The 16,606-nt window shown below is 37.1% G+C and overlaps 1 long non-coding RNA gene across 1 annotated transcript; it reads left to right on the forward strand.

Moving 5' to 3' along the window:
- The first annotated feature begins 4,060 nt into the window (after positions 1 to 4,060).
- LOC116652756 lies at positions 4,061 to 12,015 on the forward strand. The gene is made up of 2 exons (XR_004305932.1): positions 4,061 to 4,370; positions 11,900 to 12,015. It is a non-coding gene; the product is annotated as an uncharacterized LOC116652756 (long non-coding RNA).
- Positions 12,016 to 16,606: the final 4,591 nt, after the last annotated feature.

The raw sequence follows: 16,606 nt of genomic DNA on the forward strand, positions 1-16,606 counted from the left end.
GTGATACAGAAGGAATGCACAGGCCCTGCATGCAAAACCTTGTAGCCTTTCCAGGAAACCCTTAGGAAAACTGTCATAGTGGTTAAGCATGGGCTTGTGCATTTTCTTTTTGCTCTATTTGCTCAGCTTTAACCACAGTCTTCTCAGCACCACGCTGTTCCCCATTCTTGGAACTTTTTGGTACATTGCCACTGCTGCTTCTACAGGCTCCCAAGTAACATGTCCTCCTCAGATGTACTCCCTATTTACAAAAATAAAAAAAAAGAAAAAAAAGAAAAAAAGAAGCATGTTTCCTTTGTTGATATTTCCTATAATTTTCAAAGCCCCTATGCCAGTGAGCTCACATTCATTTTCCTATTCGATACCCCAAATTCCTCTGAATGTAATAACACTCCAATTTATATACCCCAAAACACATCTATGTGCTGGATTGGCTCACTTTTTTATACAATCGTAGGAAAATGCAATGGCTCTCCAATGTAATTGATGTTGTGTAAAGACAGAGAGAAATACTGGAATGCATGATCCCAGCAGGACTCTAAAATCTGGAAACTACATTCTGTCAGCAATATCACTTTCCAGTAGTCAGACTCAGAAACCTTCATTACAGCCATGGCTAACAGGCAATATTTCTTCACTTTGAAGGAGTACACAGTTCTGCTCCTTAAGGTATACAGCGCAAGGGATGGAGGAGAAGCAAACAGAATCCCAAGTAAAAGAATCTATTCTTTGCTGCGGAGCTTTGGAGAAAACAAAAACATATCGAAGGAAAGTCTTAAACCATAGGACACAACTTGATCTCAGTTATTTCTTGCCCTTTGGTTTAGATTTCCAATGGTAAATGAATTATTTCTACAGAAAAAAATGTAGGTGGTTTAGAAACAAAGACAATTGTTAATAGTGCTAGCATCATTGACAGTGTCCCATGTTTCAGGATAAAACAGCAAACTGTCATCAAGGCAGTTACTTCTATCTGATATTAAAACCGTTTAGTTCAACTGATGACAAGGCAGCCATTCCTTCATGGCATAGTCAGTGCAGAGTGTTGCAGAAAACGTATATGACTGTTCTAACGGAGATTCTTCCCTTTGTTACTTATTCATTCACTTGAATGACCTTCAGGACTAAATCTGTGACTGTTCTGCATAAAGAAATAGAGATCACATGGCTCCATTTCTATAAAAAAGTTCATTTAAATAATTGTAATGATGTGAATAGGCCCACTGGAAAATGAGTACACTTTTAATGTGCATAAACTTATTTTTATATGTAACAGTACCTTAAGTATGTGACCTACAAATAATGTAACTATGCGAATATATCAAATGATGGTAAATGTTTTACATACCGATCTAGGAGCTCAAGTTTCCAATAGCTTTATCTCTTTCTTAAGCAGTTTTCCAGAAAACAAAGAGGGGTTCTTTACTTAGAATGTATCACTCTAACCATGCAAACTATTGTTTTAGGCGTAGCCACATACCTAGACTGCCATATTCATCAGATCTCAGCTAACAAGCTGACAGAACTTTAAAAAGCTACACGGCTGCTTCTCAGCTCCGTTCTGCAGACATATTTGGGTTCACGCAGTCAAGGAATTGCAAAATGCCAGCAGAATTGCTGAATAACCCGTTGCTTTTGAAATCAGAAGCTTTGAGAGAAAACAGATTTTCAGGTCTTCAAGAAGGATTTACAGGAGACATAGAAATGACAGCACCACTTGCAGAACAATGAAGCTTCCTGTAATGTACTCTGCAAACTTAAAAAGCACTTACATTCAAAAGTCAGAAAAAAAAATCAATCAAACAAAAAAAATAACCCTATTTTTTACTTCAGGAAGAGAGAAGACATTGCATTATTATTTTTTTTTTCCCCAGAAGAACTCTAATTTAGAAGAATTTTATGCAGTTGATCAAGCCTCAGAATTTAAAATAAGTTAAAAAACAAAGAAATCTGTCAACTTTGAAGACACATTGGTCCGTGCTGTATATCATACATACATGTCACTACAAAGGAAATCGCCTATATGCAGATGTGCCTTTTACTTCAGGGAAAGGGATCCGTCTACACCAGATCATTAAAAACTTCCAAAAAACCTTTCAGATTTATTTCCCTGCTGCACTAAGCACTGAGAGCCCAGGTGCCAGAACTAAGACTTACATCAGCATGGTATGCACCATAAACAGCAAGGACAAGACATATACCGGGAGAGGAAATATATTGGTCTGGCATAGCAGCCCTCATTTGCCTATGCTTTTGGCAATGGCATGAATAAAAAAGACTTGGCGACCCTCCACATAGCATGGGAGTTGAAACTAGATGATCATTGTGGTGCTTTTCAGCCCCAGCCATTCTATGATTTGATGATTCTACGCTTTACTCCTACTTCCACTGTTAACCTACTCTCATGCTTCTAAATAAATTAAACTGATAGTACTAATTGAATAGTGAGTTAGTACTATGCTCAAAGTAGACAGAGCTCTCCCATTTTCCTTCAAAGAGGCTAATAAGAATACTGATCAATAACTGCTTTTGTCTAACTTTGCCTGTATAAGGCAAAGTAGTAACGGTAAAGATATTTACATCCCTCAAGACACCAGTGTTTGCGCAGATACTTTACTCATTTTCTGAAAACCCCCACTGATTTCTTGTCATCATCTAATAAACCTCAAAAAGTCAATAGGCCATTAATACCCAGAACAAACAGCAATTGCACCTAAATAAAATTAATCTTCTGAGTGTTTTAAAATGCCCTGGAAATAATTACTGAGTTGATCATTAAAAAGGAAACAGGGTGGTCAGAACTGTAATAGCATCATTAATTACTATCAATATCTGATGTTAATTCTTATTAATAAAATAATCATACTACTACTAAGTGGCTAATACATTTGTCAGCATTCAAATAAGACATTAACCAAGGAGCACATCATAGAACATTTTTGTTTGAAATATTTTCACAAAATATCTTGTGTAGGAAGGGACTCAGCCAGGAAGTATTGGTAATGGTTGGACTAGATGATCTTCTAGGTCTTTTCCAACCTTGATAAATCTGTGATTCTGTGATTCTGTGATTCTGTGACTTAAAGATCATCCAGTTCCAACCCCCTGCCTTGAGCAGGACTGCCAGTCACTAGATCAAGTTTCCTAGGGCCCCATCCAACCTGGCCTTGAATGCCTGCAGGGATGGGGCATGCCCAGTTTCTCTGCGCAATCAGTGCCTCACCACCCTCTGAGAAAAGAAATAGTCCTTCTGATATCCAATCTAATCTAAATCCCTCCTCTTCTAGTTTAAAAATCTTACTTCTTGTTCTATCACTATCAGACCATATTATAAATAAATAAACAAACAAACAAACAAACAAACAAACAGTCTCCCTCTTGTCTGTAAGCTCCCTTTAAGTGCTGGAAGTCCACAGTGATGTCTACCCAGAGCATCTCCCCACTCCTCCTGCAATGGGAGTCGCACACCTGGACACAGTACTCTAGATAGGGCTTCACAGGAGCAGAGTAGAAGGTAACAATCATTTCCTTTGCCCTTCTGGCCACTCCTCTTTTGATGCAGAATGGGATATGGTTGACCTTTCAGGATGCAGGCATACACTGTTGGCTTGCAGCATGCTTTTCATCTGCCAGAAACCCCAATCCCCTCTCCACAGGGCTGCTCTCAATGAGTTCTTCTCACAGTCTGTACACATATCTTGGGATTGCTCCAAACCAAGAGCAACACCTTGCACTTGGCCCTGTTGAACCTCATTCAGTTCTTGTGGATCCATTTCCTAGGCTTATCCATGTCCCTTTGGATGGCATCCCTTAATTCTCTTGTACCAATTGCAACATTTACTGTCATCTGCAAACCTGCTGAGAGTGCACTCAATCCTACTGTCTAGGTCATCAAAAATTTGTTAAAAAACACTGGTATTAAGACTCATCCCACCTGGACATAGAATTGTGGAATACATCATTTTCTTTTTGAAGTCTGGATTTATCATACTCCCAATTGCTTTTAACAAAACATATTGTAAGTTCACAACATACTATCTCCTTGTTGCACAATATTAAGAATAATGAGAAGGCATCATTTTATTGACCATCACAACATAAGATGTACCACCAATTTTGTTCTTGGGCCCAGCCATGCCCTGAGGTGGGGCCATTGGATCTGATTGGACCCAGCTATACTTGGCACATCTTCTCCTTACAGCCCCTCACAGCCAACAGCTTCCTGTGGATAACTCAGTACATAATGACATCAGTATGTTCCTGGCTGGTCCTAGAGCTCCATGTGCGCCAAGTATGGATTCTGTACCACACGCTGACCACACAGGCTTTACCCCCTGGAGAGCAATGACAGCTGTAATATTGTTTACATGGTGAGGATGTCCTGATGTACACTGAGAGCTATGTATTGATATCTGTTTCTTCCAAAGTGTGTGCTTCCTCCTGATGCGATGCTTTACCAGATCTGATGCTAGCTTGACTGCTAATACACTAGGAAGTTAAGGCTTAGAAAGTTTTTCCTAAATGTTGTAAATTTCTGGTGTGGATGGACCACAGTACTCCAAAGGTACTTCTCCCTCTGATGGATGCCACCTTGCTAAAAAGCCCAGCTTGTCATGCTCTACTGAATCTGAAACATTTTTATAACTGGAACTAGTGAAGCAGTCTTTCAGTGTGTTTCCCTTCAATCCTTCTATTCATCAATTAATTCTCTATGCTTTGAATTTCCCTCTCTCTGTTCTGCTTCCCACCCTTCACCTGATGCTTACCAATTATTCCATTAATGAACCACTGTAATGAATTTTACAGAAACAAAACCTGCAGAAAACAGTTCAGAATTATGAGATTTGCTACAACTGACTGTGCTTATTACCTATGGAAATATAAATGCCCAAAGAAGATAAAATGCTTATCATAATAATGAAAAGAAATCAAAATCAAATTAAAATTCTGGTACTTATTAACTGAACAATACTAGTGGGGGAAAGAAAATTTACATGAAACAATTAGAGATACCAAGTGGGCTTGAAACTCTCAAAATACAACTTAAGAGTGAAAAGTTCATGCTTTTCCATACAATATTATTATGTGAAATAAATTCCAATATTAATATCCTATCAGTACAATGCATATGTCATTTTTGTTGCTGTAATATAGTTTTTTACAATGATCAATTCCCAATTATCAGCCTGAAAAGGACCTTAATAGACAGATAAAGAGATGAATACTTCATTATTATACAGCCAACATCAAGTACGTCCATCATTTTTTCCTTTTTCTTTCAAAGGAGGAAATTAAACCTCTGCTTATAAGATTTATTGGTCCTTCAAAAAACAAAACCATTAGAATGAGTGACACATGATCAGAAAAAGTGTATTCTGAGCATCTTAGAAGTTAATAAGCTGTTGGACTTTGAGATATTAAAACAATAAATTTAAGATACAAATTCACGAACAAGAAATGTTGTAAAGTGTTCTATAGGATTCCATTTAGTCACTTCACGACAGCAAATCTCTGTGTATTATAATTCAAATCAAAATCCATAATAGAGACAAGCAGAAAGAAGGTGGAGGAGAAGGACACTGCTTTAAAGGACAGGAAGAGCTTTTATCTGCTCTTCTGTAAGAGGAACTCTGTAAAAGGGGCCAAATAAAGTGAGAAGGATGAAAGAAAATGGAATTAAGGTGTCATGATCTACTATGGACATTTTCTTTGTATGCCTCTTTTCAGCATATCAGCTTGAGTTTAGCTGTCACTATAAGGATTAATCTTTGAACTCTTTGTGAAATCCACCAATTACAGTTATTTTTGTTACATATACTTGTGTATGAAAACACATATGTAACAGCAGTCATAATGCTTACATTTTAAAAGTCAGTTATCTGGCACTCTGTTCTGCTGATTCACTATGATTATACAGAACTATACATTGTTATGGTACCGTATGGGGAAAGGAACTACAGAAAACCAATTTTATAAAAGGACAAAATCATCAAGATAATCTCAGAAGTTTTTTTTTAAAAAAAAAAAGAAATGTGACTGTGAGCAGTTTGTTGCATTAAAACTTCATCACTAAAGAAACAGCATTTGTAGGTTTCTGAAATATGAGATGTCCAGCAACATCCAAAAATGCGCAGAATTCACAGTAAAGGAAATAAATCTTGACAGGAATTATCATTGTATCATAGAATTTCCAAAGTTGGAAAAGACCGCTGAGATCGTCTAGTCTAACTATCCACCTACCGTCAGTATTTCCCCACTGAACCACGTCCCTTACCCAACACAGCTCCCAGCCTTCACATCTCTCACTAGTTCTTGTGAACAGCAGGTGTAGCAGGACATCTCTGCTGCTACATTTTCTCATCAGCTGCACAGGAGGTTCTCTTCCACACACTCCAGAAAACTCCTTGACTTCTTTCTCTGCGCTGTATTATACTTCCAGCATGTATCAGGGAAGTTGAAGTCCCCCATGATAACAAAAGCTGGCAATCATGCAACTTCTGCCAGCTGCTCATAGGACACCTCGTCCACCTCTTCGTCCTGCTTGGCGGTCTATAACAGATCCCCACAAGGATGTCATCCTTGTTGGCCCCCTCCTTCATCCTAACTCACAAGCACTCGACCTTGTAATTCCCATCCCTGATCTCGACAAAATCAAAACACTCTATAATATAGAAAGCTATGCCACCACCTTCCTTGTCTATCTCTTCTGAAGAGCTTATAGTCATGCACTGCAACACTCAAAAAGTATTAATTATAAAGAATTATAATAAGCTTAACTATAAAGAATAAGCTGAATCTGCAAGTGTTAGTCAGAAAATATTCCTAGAAGGGATGAGAGCATGACAGAAAATATAAAGCTCCTTGTTTAAAAAGTTTTAAGTAATGAACATAGGTCTCACTAAATATTAGGATAAAACTCAGAGAGGATAACCAAGATGATAGTAAAGGAGATATTATATCAAGCTGATGAATTTTCTGCAATAAATGAGCAATCCAAATCCAAATAGTTTCTATTCTATGCATCTGACATCCTTAACGTCAGAAGTACTCCCATCAGCACTGTATGGGAAATGAAATTCTGTGATCAGTACTGACCATATGATGTTAACACTGCATTAAAACATGGGCTAGGAAGAAGATTAATAAACTGATAAAAACCATACCTCAGCAACAAAGATCAGACTACTCAGTTGCAGCATGCTGCCTTGGAGGAGGGCTTCAATTTTATTCTTAATTTATGGGAATACAATTACAGACTATGGACAGTCCTTACTCTCTAACAAGTAAAACATCAAATAGAACATAATGAAAAATAAATGGGCCAATTGCTCTGCGAGGTCAAAAAGCCTGCTTTACTCTTTGACTTTAACAGTATTGCACTGGGTGCAAATTAGTATTAGAATTTGAATAATTCTGTACAAGACGGTCAATTTGTATGATGAAAATAGAACTTGCCTACTCAATAGTCTATTTACAATTGCAAATGAAGGACTAGATTGATAAATCATCCAATTTCTGCCAACTTCTACACAAATAAGTTACCTATGGGCTGGAATTAATTTGTTGCAATGATACTGCAAGGTCAGACATTAGGAGGAAGCATTGTGCCAACCACATCTCCACAAAGAGATGATGGCAGAGTCATCTGTTTGTCCTTTTCAGGTTTAGAACTGATGTCTTTAGCAACTTTTTTGACGTGAAAAGGTGGTGGCAGGCCAGAGGAGGAGCTTCTGAACCAGCAGTTTTACAGTGACCTGTAGACAGAATGAAGAACAGTAGTTGCATTCCCAGCATTACTGCTGGTTCAAATACAGTGGAAATGGAATTCAGTGAACAAATTAGCATCCTCAAATAATCTCACATGCCAGGCTGCTGCGGGCAATAGGTGAATATAAAATTCCTATCAGCATTCTTCATATGTAATTTTAACGTACACCTTTCCCCTCAGAAGTGTCTTCCAATGAATCATTTGTTTTATCTAGAGTCTTCTGCCTTAAAGTTTCGAGAAAGAAATATAAAAAAAAAACCTACAAACTCTCTGCATGAGAAGAGAAGCAAAACAGAATATGAAGTTAAAGAAGAAAGAAGTTTTTCCTTAGCTACTGCCAAGTATCAAATTAGTTTCTGTTCATTTGAAGACTCGCTTTATATTAACTTTTCTTCTGACATTACAGGAAACAGAACTTGCCTGAGGCTTCATCCTTTAAAGACTATTTCTGAGATGTTCTGCCTGTAATTGTTGGTTGTCGTGAGGTTCCCTTGTTCTTAGATCACAGTTTGTGAGGAGAGAAATCTGAACAAACATATTATTTTTAAAACCACGATGATGTAAGATATCAAAAAGTCATTCAAGTTCCGCTTCTGTGTAGTGATCCTTTCTCTGCATACATGAGATATACACATAACAATGCATTTAAAGGGGAAAAAAAAAAAAATCTATTTGAAAGAACAACAAAAAAACACCCACACAACACAAAACAAAACAAACAAGCAAACAAAACCAACAACTACTCAACAGTTTAAAATGCAAAATAAAGCTTAGTAACCCAAAAAAAGAAATCCATATCAATCCCTATGATTATCCTCGCCTCCAGACTGTGATGGAAAAATGAAGCAGTTAAAATAAAAACATTAAGGTTTTTAAGCCTGCTTGGAGTACAGAGTGATGGGCAGTGGTGTAGTAAGTCTTAACATGATCAGTTCTGATTCAGCTTCCTACTCAACACACAGCACTGTATACAAAAATCAATTAAACTTAAAACTGGGTAATAAGATTGTTGACCCTGAATGCAGCTTCTCCTGCATACCATTGAGGAGCTACTGTTAGTAACCATGGATGGTTATTTTCAAAAGCATTATTTTCAATGTGAAAATTAAAAAAAAAAAATGCAAAGGGTGAGTTTTTAAAGACAAAATGAACCCATCCTAAAGGGAGTACACTCAAGTTGTTTCTTTATTCAATGATGAGAAGTGTGTGCTTCAAAACTCCTCTGAAGGGAGATTTTGCTCACCTAATTTTGGTGTCAAAGTGCTTAGGTCAATCTTCTTATCATGTGTTGATTACATTATTACTAGGGTTAAGCCCCTGTAATCCATTTTGCACAGTGTGAAGGAAGCAACAGAAGGTCTACTTTTCTTTCATTTCTTTCTCTGCAGAAGAACATCCCAAGGCAAACTGGCTCATACACATCACACCTTGTTCTAGAAATATTTTCTTAGGACACATTTTTTTTCCAGCTGATGCCCATGAAATTGTATGAAAAAAAAGATATATTAACATAAACGCAACAGAACATTAGTAACTGCAAATTCACTTCTGAAAGAAATCTTTACCTTTTTTCCTCTGGAATAACCAACTGTATAGATGTCTGATGTGCCACACAATTACGTTACAAACCACATCGGCTGTGTTACTGTCTGCTTCTTTAGGCAATAAGGCAGCAATAGTCCTTAGCTACTGACTGGTGTCATAGATTCCCCACCTTGAAGGTGGCTGTAACTTCATGCTCTCTTATCAGACACAATTGGTGAAATATGTAGTTATTTATACATATATTTATATACATATATATATATACACATATACATATATATATTTATATATACATATACATTATATTATACAGTAGGCTGTAGCTACTCTGTACAGTTAATACCAATAGCTGAAAGTATTTCCTTTATGACAACTCTTAGATTGGTAAGAGTTATTAAAAATTTGTTTCTATAAAAAGCAGACCTCTGTGAGTAAACAGCTAAAGTCTTGTATTATGTTATCTTAAGTCAGGTATCTGAGAAAGCACATTTGAGAATGATAATGCTTGCTGCAATATCATGTAACTGTTCAAAATTACAAGTTAAAGATTTATACTGCAAGGTTAAGCATTTTTTGTAGCCTTTCAGTCTGACAGTACAAAGTGCTAGTTATACATGACATAATGAAGTCATACAAGACAGAAATGAATTATGTATGAACTGGTCATACTGATTTTGAAATATCTTGCATGCATTATTGTCCACATATTATTCTACATAAAATGAAAACTGGGATCAAATTGTATAGAAGAGCTTCATAGAAAAATATCCAAAATCACATAACCTTTTCAAACTGTCACCATTTCTTAAATGGCCATCGTTCAATCTTACCCCACCAAATTCGTGTCTGATACTCTGCTGTCATTTGGGCTGGAACTAGCAGCAATGGTGTCTCTTAGCAAGTTTGAGGTGCTTGCAATAGAAAAATAAGAACTTAGTATGTCACAAATTCTTAAAATAAGGAAAACAAAATATCTTTTTATTCTTAGGGCTGTTATAACATAAAATACAGAGCATAGGCTGAATCTAACCTTCACGCTTGAATCTTGTTATAACACTCTCTTCCCCCTCAACATGTTACCTTAGTTAGGGGCCTCCATCTTTAAAATACTATAGAAGAAATAGAATATGAAAAAATGATTCCCACGTTGCTTTCCTTGGTGAAATTTGCAGTTTTTCATAGAATAATGTCATCATTTATTAAATCCACTTGTTTCACTAACGTAAGTAAGAGAATATTTTTTCAATAGAGCTGACACTTCAGTGATTTCTGTCCATGTATTCTTGCTCTGTTACTGAAGAACGTTCAATTTATGAGACAAAAAAAAGAAAGAACTGTTTCATGAATTCATTTATAACAATGGAGAAAAGAATGAGCAAAGCAGAATGTTACAGCAGAAAAAGTTCCTTGCAATGAGCAAGGCACTACAAATACACCTAGTGATCTTGAAAGTGCGTTTTTTGTTCTCTGTGATGAAGAAAAATGTATAAGGCAATTCAGTCCTTCAGAGGTCTGAATTTTGTCTGCTTTGATATGAATACTGAGACAACTGTTTGGAGTGCTGTTCCTGATAAGAAATAAAGTAAGGTAGAAGAATGCATTTGAACAGTGTGCGGATAGTCACACTTGTAATGATTAAACACAGTTTCATGCAGAGCAATTTCAAAAGCAAAATCATTACAAAGGGAACAAAATGTACTTTTACAAGAGCTTTATCTGACATGACAACTATGTTCTAATGTTAGTAACATATGCGGGTTTCATAGTCTCTATTTTGATTGTTTATACATTCTGCTATCTGTGCCACAACCCTAATAATTACAAAAGTAAGCAGCACACATTCCTGCATATAATTTATTTATGTTTTTCATCCTTACCTTTTCCCCTTCTTATCTTCATTCTCAATTTTGCAGTGTTCTGCTCTTACTATGCTTACTCTTCTGAGGAGAAGGATCGTGAATGAGCATAAAGTGAGAGTGGAAAGATGAACCTTAACAGAGCGTAAGGGAGGGAGAGAAGGCACCAGAGATTTTTGAGGAGCCAAAAAGACTGAGACATCACTAGAAAATAGTTTCAATACAGGCTTGTTTGAAAGTCTGAATCACTTCACTATTTCACCTGCATATACTAGCGAGCTGCAAAGTACAGGCACTGCTTGAAAACATTTTTGCTGGGAAAAAAAAGAAAAAAAAAAAAAAGACAGACAGAAAGTGGTCTTGATGGACCATAACTTCAATATGAATCAGCAATGTACCCTGTTGTGACAAAGGTTAAATGCATACTGGGCTGCATTAGCAAAAGCTTAGCCAGCAGGTCAAGGAAGTCAATTATTTCCCTTTATTCAGCACTTGCAAGGCTGTATTTGAAATACAGTGTTAGTTCCAGGCTCCCCAGTGCAAGGGATATGTTATCAAACTGAAGAGAACATAGAAGAAGGCCATTAAGATTGTTAGAAAGGGGACTGAAGCACTGGCCATATGCATGGAGACTGAGAAAAGCTGAATTTGCTCATGCTCAATAAAAGAAAGCCACTGGAGGATCTGCTTTATTTCTTTCACCTTATTCTTTCTATTTTTTTATTTACAGAAGGAATATAGAGAAGACAGAGCCTGTTTCTGAGGCCCACACATCCAAAAAAGACAAGTGACAACTGTCACTAGCTTCAACAGAACAAACTCAAATTCGACATAAAGAAAAAAAAACTCTTTCCAAAAAAAAGGATTTAAGTGTTGGAGCAGGCTGCCTAAAGCCAACGTCACCTGGAAATATTCATAATCCAGCAAAGTAAGGCATGGGGCAACTTCAACTACTTCCAGAGCAAGATCTACTCTGATCAGTAAGTGGGACTGGATAACCTTCAGAGGTGTCTTCCAACCTGAGTTATTTTATGAACTATGAGGAAATCATTTTGCTACTTATCCACAAAGCAATTGCAACACCATAATTCTGCAGTCATTTTTATACAGCATAAACCAGCTGAATAAAGAGATCCAATCCTACTCCCTTGCTCAGCTATTCATTCTCAGCCTTATATTAACTCCTCACTTGTGCCAACACAAAAGCTCATGATTCCAGGTGCTAAACCAGATGGAGAAACTGGTCCAAGTTAAAAATGGAATATTTATCTTGCTTGCCCCTCTGTCATCCTCTTTCTTTGTCCAACACAATTGTTTGTGTGAGTAAAGCAGCAGGAAAAGTAAGCTGGGGAAATCTGAACTGCCTCTTCACAGCTGCAAGAGTTTAAAGTGATCGTTAAACCACAGCATAAATTTCTCTAGCTCATCCACAGCCAACGGCCTCAGCTCTCTTGTAATAAACTGTTTCTATGGGTATAATCTCTTCTTGTGGTTTCTGCTCAAAGTCTGCTAACCTCAGCTGGTGAGCTGTGGCCTCTGTGGCATGTTACATCTGCTGTGCAATATTAACCATGCCACAAGCCAAGTTTCCAAAAATGCCAGATGATTTTTCATCCATCTTTTTTTTTTTTTTAAATTCCTTATTTACAGAGCATTAAGGGCCTTGACTGCCCCTAGAGAGGATCACGCTTTATTATCTAAAACATTATGACAAAATTCAAGCTTTCTGGAAGTGATTTAAGCTGGATCTCTATTTCTGCCTTCTTTCTCTTTGTTTATTTGTTTGTTTCTTTGTTTCCTCAGTGGAAGAACCTAAAGGGCTGGTCACTGAAAATATTGTTCTTAATTGTCCACCTCTCCATTCGCCTAATATTTTTGTAACTTTGAAGGATAATAGCTGGGGGAGAAAAAGAACAACACAGAACAATTTTTAGGAAGCCTTTGGATAATATGGTGATACACAAGAACAGTATTAAGGACTGTTTACATGTGGCTGCCACCTCCAACAGCTCTGGGCCTGAAGATTCTTCCTGCCTGGTTGCAGGAGCACAGAGCACTGCACCCATAGACCTGGAGACTCCATGCATGCATCTTTGCACGTTCAGCTAGCACTGAAGCTCAGCATGTATCTCACACAGACACACACTGCCTCACGTACTGCACTAGCATAGAAAGCCCCAGTCCCCTTAGGTTGACCCAGACAGCAGGCTCATGGTGCAGGCACACACCCACCTTCAAGATTGGATATCACTGACTGGCTAACTTTAGTGAAGAAGATGCTCTCACCTTATATATACAGCTACACAGAAATCATTAATTTGGGCCTACACGTCTTTCAACATGAACATAATTCATATAAACCAAGTCAATGTGATCTTCTTATTAAACAGCCTCTGTGAAAATAAATAAATAAATCGGGTTAAGTCTCTATTTTTATCTTATGGAACAGAAATTTGTGTTTCCAAGTGCATTGCTACTCTCAAAATGCCATCCTCAAAATGTTACAGGTTGCCACTCTTTACCTCAAGCATGTTTCACTTCCTGTATAGACTGTTGAATAAAACACCAATGAAAAATATTAAAAACATAAAAATGTTGAAGACACAAATGCAGGTCATGGGAATTTTATTGACTCTACTATGTTTTCAGTGATCTTTAAGTGTAGTTGCTGAGCAGAACTGACCAGAATGTGGGGTTTCATAGTGTGAAGGATACAAATACATCATTGGAATGGCATTTAGGACTGGAGTTTCTGTTCTGACTAAGGTTCACTGTGTGTCTGGTGACAACTCACTTGAACTACTTTGGTTCTTAGTTCCTTTTTCTCTGAGATGGCGGTGAGCTTTCCCACTTCCCAGTGCTGCTCTAAAGATCAGTACATTCCAGTTTTGAGGTGGTCAGACATGAAAGTTGCAAGACCTAAAAATGAAACACCTTGATGAAGATACTGAGTAAAGGCTCCCTTCAAAGCAAAAGGGAACAGAGAAGAGTTTGAAAAGCACCTCACCTAAAAGGTTCAAAGCATGAAAGAGAAGGAGGGAATTCCTTTTACCCAACTTCAGTCAGGTGCCTACATTAACAGACTAGTCAGAGTTAAAAAAAAGAACTGACTTATATAGTATTTGGAAACCAATTTAAGTTGCATGCCATTATGCTTTAGAGGAACTTCTTTGGCTGCATCAACAATAAGCCTTCCTTGTCCAGGTATATGCTGACTATCAGGGCTAAACACATGCACCAACCTCTTTTCTGTCCAAAAGACTTCTTTTCTTAGTCTAGGTTATCTTGTTCTATGCATATACATAAACCTAAGTTAGGATCCCTGAGAAATGTATGAAGACTACAGAACTCTGAAAAGTATGAGATACTCAAACCATCACACCTGGCTCCCAAACCTTCCCTAGTTCTTTTCGCATTGTTGTTTGATTGTTCAGTCTTGTATACATTCGTTTTTGTTTTTTTTTTTTTTAGGATAATTTCAATTAAATTTAGCTTTTTATTATGAAAAAAATAATACAAATAAATGTAAGAATATTGTATGTAATATAAACAATAAATATACATCTATGTAAAATAGTAAATATATATATATAATAAGTACACAGAAACTTCACATGCAAATAATAAGGTATTCTTTCTTTGTTAACATTGTTAAGGTTGTGTGTGACCTCCGAGTAGACACCTCTACTAAAATTACCTACATAACATCCAACATTTAGCAGCATGTCATAGTTTGAAAATCGGTCACTTATCTGAGGGCCTGAGAGCAGAATGTGCCAACTCAGAGATACACTTCATATTCGCAACCATTTGATGATGCACTGGTGTAAAGACAGATTTATAACGACTTTTTAAACTGCATTGCCAGTCTTCAGTTCTTCTTTCACTGCTTTCAGCTAATTTCCTGCTGCACACTGAGAGCAAGCTTGTGTAATGAGAAGAAACAGAACAGGACTCATAAAACATATGGGCTAAACTTTCCAAAATGAGGTGCAATCTAGTTTGTATTTCTAAATTATTCATATATAAGCTAATAGTAGATAACTGACCACATGCAACACACACACCTGATTTGAACTGCATGGTAGGTATTGGATCCCTGAGTTACGTCATCCCATTGGTTGTATCAAGTTTTGAATATCTAATTTGAAATTGCAACCTGTATATCTATTTACTATAAGAAATCTACAGACATGTATTCTGTAAATTCAAGAATAAGGAGCTGCAATAAGCAGTTAGCATGCCAACAATACATAATGCTCTCTGAAGGAAAAAAAAAAGAATAAAAGAAAGCTCACAGACAGCTTGTTTATGACTCAAAGAGTGTAAACACGCATCTATTTTATTTAACTCAGTAATCCTCTGACACAACTTGTGATGTGTTTGATGAGCAGGTTTCTTGTTCATCTTCCATTATAGAAGTAGCTCTGCTTTCCCCAGGGGTATTGGCAGCTGGTAGCAATCAAAACCATCTCACTGCCAGTATCTCATTTAAAGAGAATGACATTCAGCTACAAAACTCCAAAATGACTTTAATTCACTGTACTATACTATGCATCTCAATGAAAAACGTTCTCACTTAGAAAGAAACATTTAGACCTTTGCTTCCTAGGGAGGATTTTGGTCATTAACCAGTACTTCAGAGGTACCAGCCCATGATGTTTGTTGCTCTTGACCAGACAAGTAACATTCTAACCTCAGCCACAAGGCAACCTGTCTATCATAATCCAGTTTGAATTTGTTGTTAAATAATATTCTAATCTTCTTTCAGATTTGTGCATCTGGCTATTCAGTTCCTGCATGGCAAGTTATCCCGTAAGTTATCCTACATAACACACTGCAATAGATTCCCACTTGTGTGTCTGTTTTTTTTTCCCTAGGATTCCTGAAGAATAAAACTCAAACTAAGAAGCTGCTTAAAGACAGAAAACACAAGAACATTTCATTAAAACTCCTGAAGAATAAAACTCAAACTAAGAAGCTGCTTAAAGACAGAAAACACAAGAACATTTCATTAAAACTGTAAAGAACCTCTAGCTCTGTCAGCATCTAGTACTGACTTTGGGAAATGTTGGGAACTTAGTCTTCTAACCTGGTCTACACTAAGTAGCTCGAACTACGTAATGTCTCCCGAGCAAACTGCAGTTCCCAGCCTGTTCCAGTATCACATTTTGATACAGCACAACTCTCTGCAAAACCCAAAATGTCAACTTGAAAGCCCCGTTATTCTAGAGAATTCTGTGTATTGCTGCACTGGGGGATTTAAGAAGGAGCACTGATAGCAATGGTAACATCTTTTTTCTGTGCTGTACTCACTGTCATCAATTCCTGCAGAGTAGTGGAGCTGCTTCTTCTTCTTTTTTTTTTTTTCCCCCTTAAATTACTAGTTATCATAGCATGAACAGATCTGTATCTGTATTTGAGCCCATGTGTCATT

Source organism: Coturnix japonica, chromosome 1 (assembly GCF_001577835.2).
Source record: "Coturnix japonica isolate 7356 chromosome 1, Coturnix japonica 2.1, whole genome shotgun sequence".
Classification (NCBI taxonomy): Eukaryota; Metazoa; Chordata; class Aves; order Galliformes; family Phasianidae; genus Coturnix; species Coturnix japonica.